At 36.8% G+C, this 7,527-nt stretch overlaps 1 pseudogene; it reads left to right on the top strand.

The window, feature by feature from the left end:
* The first annotated feature begins 5,919 nt into the window (after window positions 1-5,919).
* On the top strand, window positions 5,920-6,544 carry LOC123245224 (annotated as a pseudogene).
* The last annotated feature ends 983 nt before the right edge of the window (window positions 6,545-7,527 follow it).

Here is a 7,527-nt window from a genome sequence, read left to right as displayed (position 1 = left end):
GAGTTAATCCCATCTTCACTTGTTGAAACAAGAAACATAAGCTATTTTGAGTATAAGGTGGAGAACTGCCCCTCAAATGAATGAAACTGTTTGAAGATAGAGCAATGATCAAGATAATAATGGCTATAAGGCATTGTGGTCCATCAACTCATTTGAATATGACTCTTTTTAGAAGTCTGAAGTTTATGATCAACAATTATAAATCATTTTTTTTGGTGATTATGAAAAAAAAGGTGGATTTCTGGGGACTTAACTCACAAGGTAAATATTTATATTACTCTCTAATGCTATCTATAGACTGAAAATGAGAAAACCCTCAGGAATTCCTGTCCTTTTGTTTTGTTTTGTTATGTTGTGTTTTTTTTTTTACTGGCCTATCCTGGTTTTAGAGGGAGAAACAGAAGAAATATAAGTTTTACATCTATTTTGCCATGTATTGTGTTTTTCTATGAGAAGAGACTTGAAGCTTTTTTAGAAAAATTACAAAGTCCTATTACTTGGAGATCTAAGGAATTTAGCAATGCTTTGGTTTAATGAACCTGCTTATCAATGAATTAGCATAATACTTTTTCTTAGTACCTCTTTAAGGGTGGCTATGAGTGAAAAGTGCTTTTTTCTGGGGAGAGCCAAGATGATAGCAGAGTATCAGGAAAGTCTTGGAGCCTCTCAGAATTTTCTTCCAATGGGGGCAGCTGGGTAGCTCAGTGAATTGAGAGCCAGGCCTAGAGATGGGAGGTCCTAGGCTCAAATCTGGCCTCAGATACTTCCTAGTTGTGTGACCTTGGGCAAGTCATTTAACCCCTATAGCCTAGCCCTTACCACTCTTCTGCCTTGGAGCCAAAACACAGTTTTGACTCCAAGATGGAAGGTGAGGGTTTTAAAAAAACAACAACTGACTATATACCTTCAGGGAAAAGTATGGGCATTTTTAATAAAATAGAAGATTTCTAAGCATTCCTAAAGAAAAGACCAGAATTGAACAGAAAATTTGATATATAAATAAAAAATTCAAGAGAACCATAAAAAGGTAAGCAATAAAAAAAATTAAGGGCTCCAATAAGGTCAAATTGATTATATTCCCATACGGAAAAATGACATCTATAATGCTTAAAATTGTTTTTATTATCATAATAGATAGAAGAAATATACATAGGCAGAAGTTGTAATAATAAGCTGTATAAGATGACATATATGTATATTTTTTTAAGTGCTTGTCATTGATTCTTCAGCTCAAAACCAGAAGAGAAGCAGCTTTGCCCAGCAGCAAATGAAGATCAGAAGCATAGGGGAGGGGAGAAGGAACAAGTATTTATTAAGTTCCCACTATATGCCAGGCACTGCGCTAAGTGTTTTAAAAGATTATCTCATTTGATCAGAAAGGACCAACTAATAGAGAGGAGGTTCCATGTGATGCAAATTGAAGAAGCCAAAGACATCAAGTCCTGCCATATAAAACTTTTGCCATAGACACCTAGATTTTCCCACGTATTTGCCTCCTTGCTAGGTTCTGGTAATGTTGCATTCATTCTTCTCAACACTATACATTGGTGGGAGAGCAACTCAGGTTTATGGACAGACTATGGTATTTTTATTTTTCTTGTCTTTGCATCTGTAGATGATACTGTGTATATAAAAGTCTAGGGTACTACACTCAGTCTCCATCATGTCCTGTCCCCTGCTTGCTACACTATTTCAGGAAATTTTCCCTTGGATAACAGCTGGGACTCTTTCTTGGTGGAGACAAGTTTCCTCACTCCCAATGAGAGTGCTCCTTCACTCTGTATTGTCTGGTAAATTATTTTCTACTGTGAAAGGGAATTCTTTGTTCTCTTTGACTTCACACTTGTGAAAGGGAATTCTTTATTCTTTTTGCCTAGTTAGAGCTAACACTTTAGTTAACACTAACCTAAGTACCTCACTAGATTATTAAGACAGGATTAACTCTCCTTTGCCCACCTTTTGATTGAATCAACACAAACTTGAACTAGGTGGAGGAGCTTGCAAACCACTTAGTGAATTCATACCCTCAGAAACTCAGCCAGGAATTTGTGAATCCTTTTGATGAGTGTTCACCCCTCCAGAAGGTGAGAACTGGTTCCCACAAACACTGCCCCCTAGGCAGTGCTAGACAATTTGGAAGACAAGAAACCACTATAAAAGGTCCTGAATTATATTTCTAACACATCACAGCAGCAAGTGGTAGAAAGAGAAACACCATTTAAAATCACCCTAGACAATATAAAATACTTAGGAATCCGTCTACCAAAACAAACACAGCAATTATACGAAAACAACTACAAAACACTTTCCAAACAAATAAAACTAGATCTAAACAATTGGAAAAACATTGATTGCTCATGGGTAGGATGAGCTAACATAATAAAAATGACCATTCTACCCAAATTAATTTACCTATTTAGCACCATACCTATCAAACTACCAAAAAATTTCTTTACTGAATTAGGAAAAACTATAACAAAGATCATTTGGAATAACAAAAGATCAAGAATATCAAGGAAAATAGGAAAAAATGTGAAGGAAGGGGGCCTGGCAGTACCAGATATTAAACTATACTATAAAGCAGCAGTCATCAAAACAATATGGTACTGGGGGCAGCTGGGTAGCTCAGTGGATTGAGAGCCAGGCCTAGAGACAGGAGGTCCTAGGTTCAAATCTGGCCTCAGACACTTCCTAGCTATGTGACCCTGGGCAAGTCACTTGACCCCCATTGCCTACCTTTACCACTCTTCTGCCTTGGAGCCAATACACAGTATTGACTCCAAGATGGAAGGTAAGGGTTTTAAAAATTAAAAAAAAACCAATATGGTACTGGCTAAGAGACAGAAGGGAGGATCAATGGAAGAGACTTGGGGTAAATGACATCAGCAAGACAGTGTATGATAAACCCAAAGAGCCCAACTTTTGGGACAAAACTCCACTATTTGACAAAAACTGCTGGGAAATTTGGAAAACAATATGGGAGAGATTAGGTCTAGATCAACATCTCACACCCTACACCAAGATAAATTCAGAATGGGTGAATGACTTGAATATAAAGAGGGAAACTATAAATAAGTTAAGTGAACATAGAGTAGTTTACTTGTCAGATCTCTAGGAAAGGAAAGATTTTAAAACCAAGCAAGAGTTAGAGAAAATTACAAAATGTAAATTAAATGGTTTTGATTATATTAAACTAAAAAGCTTTTGTACAAACAAAAACAATGCAGCCAAAATCAGAAGGGAAACAACAAATTGGGGAAAAAATCTTTATTACAAAAAACTCTGACAGGAGTCTAATTACTCAAATATACAAGGAGTTAAATCAATTGTATAAAAAAATCAAGCCATTCCCCAATTGATAAATGGGCAAGAGACATGAACAGGCAATTTTCAGGTAAAGAAATCAAAAGTATCATTAAGCACATGAGAAAGTGTTCTAAATCTCTAATAATTAGAGAAATGCAAATCAAAACAACTCTGAGGTATCACCTCATACCTAGCAGATTGGCTAAAATGAAAGAAGGGGAGAGTAATGAATGCTGGAGGGGATGTGGCAAAACTGGGACATTAATGCATTGCTGGTGGAGTTGTGAAGTGATCCAACCATTCTGGATGGCAATTTGGAACTATGCTCAAAGGGCTATAAAAAAAAATGCCTGCCCTTTGATCCAGCCATACCATTGCTGAGTTTGTACCCCAAAGAGATCATAGATAAACAGACTTGTACGAAAATATTTATATCTGCACTTTTTGTGGTGGCAAAAAACTGGAAAAGGAGGGCATGTCCTTCAACTGGGGAATGGCTGAACAAATTGTGGTATATGCTGGTGATGGAATACTATTGTGCTCAAAGGAATAATAAACTAGAGGAATTCCATGTGAACTGGAAAGACCTCCAGGAATTGATGCAGAGTGAAAGGAGCAGAGCCAGAAGAACATTGTACACAGAGACTGATACACTATGGTAAAATCGAATGTAATTGTCTTCTGTACTAGCAGCAATGCAATGACCCAGGACAATTCTAAGGAACTTATGGTAAAGAATGCTACCCACATTCAGAGGAAGAACTGCAGGAGAGGAAACATAGAAGAAAAATAACTGCTTGAACACATGGGTTGAGGCGGACATGATTGGGGATGTAGACTCGAAACTACCACACCAATGCAACTAACAACAATTTGGAAATAGGTCTTGATCAATGACACATGTTAAAGCCAGTGGAAATGTGCATCAGCCATGGGTGGAGGGAGTTCGGGGGGGTGAAGGGGAAAGTAGGATCATGAATCATGTAACCATGTTAAAAATGAATATTACTAAATGTTAAAAAATAAATAAATGAATGAATAGATAAATAGACAAATAAATAAATAAAGGCCCTGAATTTCTAGGGCTAGAAAAAGGTTGACTCCAAGAAGGAAGTCGGCTTCAAGAAGGAGTTGAACTTGAAAAGGGAAGTCAGCTTCAAGAAGAAGGTTGGCTCAAGGAAGAAAGTTGGCCTCAGGAATCACCTTCAGCTTGAGTCATTGTCTTGACCTGCTTCTTGGAGGGAACTTGGAGGACAGCTGGCTTTCCCTTGCTATCTTCTGGAGAGTTTAATTCCTGTTGAAGGTCAACAGGTTTTGGCAGAGTTGAGCACCAGAGAAATATTTAGATACATTAATGTCTTCTCTACCCTTTTGTATTTCTCTACTTTCACTCTTTCTACCTCTTTTGTAAATAAAAGTTATTAAAGGTCATTTCAACTTTGAGCAATAATACTTTGAATTGGTGACTACTATATTATTTATAATTTTCATATATTTTAGTCAAACATTAAAATTTAATTCTTACACTATGTGTACCTTCTCTTATTTCTGTTTTGCTATTGACTTGATAAATGGATTTCTTAGCTACTTAATATGTGTTGTGAGGGAATTAAACTTAGTTTATTTTCCCTTTTTAAGATAACAAATGATTTACCCTGATCTGGCTTGCCTTATTCTGGTCTCCTCAAGCTGAACCTGTTCATTCTATTTTTTTCAGTTCCAAATTTCTCCCTCCCTTAAGCCTCTCCCCCATCCAAATTCTACTGCAGGTTGTTTGAATGCCAAACAAATGCTTGCCTAAAAGACTTTTATGGAGAATTCACACAAGACAAGCACTCACATGGATGTCAGGAGAAGCAATAGAAAGATACCATACAGATCTCTTTGAGGAACTTTAGAATAAATTGTGAGACATGAGAGATACTGCCCAGGACTGTCCAACATGCTGTACCTGCCACAAAGAGTGTTGTGCTCTATGAGCAAAGTAGAATTGCTATAGCTCAAATATGTATATACAAATTGTGTCTTTCACATTTCTATTTATTGGTTCACATTCACAAGTTATTCTTCAAATATTAATTCTATAGTTGTATATAATGCTCATTTCACTCTTCATTATTTCATGTAGGCATTTCCAATTTTTTAAAAAAATGTATTTGTTTACCTTTTCTCCTGGCACAATATGAGTCTTGCTTAAGACCCAATGCTCAGTACACTATAAATGAGGGGATGACTACCAGATGTTTAATTAACTTCATTTGTTGCAGTCTAAGAAGGTAAGGCTTAAAAAAAATAGGACAGTGATATAGAATAAATGAATCTCTTAGTAATTTCTAGTCTTCAGTTCAAACTAAATTACTGCACTTTAAACTGAGCATGGGTTTGAATCTGTCTTCAAACACTTCTTAGCTGTGTGACCCTAGACAAGTCACTTAACTCCCATTGGCTAAGCTTTACCACTCTTCTGCCTTAGAACCAATATGCCATATTGATTCTAAAATGGAAGGTAAGGATTTTTTTTAAAAGACTACATATTTTTTTCTCTTCCTCCCCGACATCTTAGCTGTGTATAAGCGGGACAGTACAGAGGTGAAGAGAAATAACTTGACCAAGATGTCCAGTGATAGTCAAAGGTCAGATGATGAAAGTCCAAGTACCAGCAGTTGGTAGTTCAGATGCAGATTAGGGGGACCCAGCAGCACCAGAACCTGAAGAACAAGAAGAAAGAAAACCCTCTGCCACCCAGCAGAAGAAAAACACCAAACTCTCTAGCAAAACCACTGCTAAGTTATCCACTAATGCTAAAAGAATTCAGAAAGAGCTAGCTGTAATAACTCTTGATCCACCTCCGAACTGCAGCACTGGGCCTAAAGGAGATAACATTTATGAATGGAAATCAACCATACTTGGATCACCAGGTTCTGTATATGAAGGTGGTGTGTTTTTTCTGGATATCACATTTTCATCAGATTATCCATTTAAACCACCAAAGGTTACTTTCCGTACCAGAATTTATCACTGCAACATCAATAGTCAGGGTGTCATCTGTCTGGATATTCTTAAAGACAATGGGAGTCCTGCTCTCACTATTTCAAAGGTTTTGCTGTCTATTTGTTCCCTCTTGACAGATTGCAACCCAGCAGATCCTCTGGTTGGAAGCATAGCCCCTCAGTATTTGACCAACAGAGCAGAACATGACAGGATAGCCAGACAGTGGACCAAGAGATTTGCAACATAAATGACATCTCTTTTGTGCAGTGAGAAGAAGCAGGAGGCCTCTTTACACTGTGCAGCAAATCTTTATAGCCTTTACCCTACGGACTTTTGTGTATATGTTATACTGATTCTACTCTCTGCTTTTATCCTTTGAAGACTGGGAGACTGCCCAAAAAGGTAAATACTATCACAAGTAGAACTTTGTAGCTGTAGATTAGTTACGTTTAAAATGCCTACTTTCAAGTCTTGCTTCTTTGGGATATCAAAATGTATTTTGTGATGTACTAAGGATACTGTTCCTGAAGTCTACCAAATATTATAGTGCATTTTAGCCTAATTCATTATCTGTATGAAGTTATTAAAGTAGATGTAGATGACTAGAAATTATGTCATTTTATTAAACCCAGATCTATTTCCAATTATGTGGTACATGCTGTTGTGGACAATGTTTTACCTTTTACCTTTGTCAGTTTGTATTTAAAGGATTTCCTTTTACCCTTTGTAGCTCAGAGAGCAAGCACCTAATGTATCATCTCAAACACAATAAACATGTTCCCAGAGGTATAAAAAAAAAAAAAGACTACATAGCACATGAAGTAGTAAAAAGGGAAGGACAACTCATTTCCCATGGTCCATTTAATCAGTCCATCATAGCTTAAAAGTATAGCATAGACTGTAATGATATGGCCTCTTGGAAATCTCCTCTGCGATATGCAGGACTTGATAAAGGCACTGCCAAACCATAGGCTGAAGAGAGAATCTATGAGAAATCTACAACCAAATTCTAAAAAGTAACAGATGACTCTTGGTTTTTGCTGAGATGTTTCATGCTATCATCCACAACAGGCATGCAGAATTACTGGACTGATTGACATGTTTAAATGGACTTTAAATCATTTAGTACTGGTGCTTAGAGTAGCAGTGAAAGCTAACTTCATTAGCTACCCATCTTTTATCAGAATATTGTGATATTTTCATTAGAATTCACTTATAACAGGTATATAT

This window comes from Gracilinanus agilis, chromosome 4, assembly GCF_016433145.1.
Source record: "Gracilinanus agilis isolate LMUSP501 chromosome 4, AgileGrace, whole genome shotgun sequence".
Lineage (NCBI taxonomy): Eukaryota > Metazoa > Chordata > Mammalia > Didelphimorphia > Didelphidae > Gracilinanus > Gracilinanus agilis.
The sequence above is the reverse complement of the archived record's forward strand: the minus strand, read 5'-3'. Positions and strand labels throughout refer to the sequence as shown.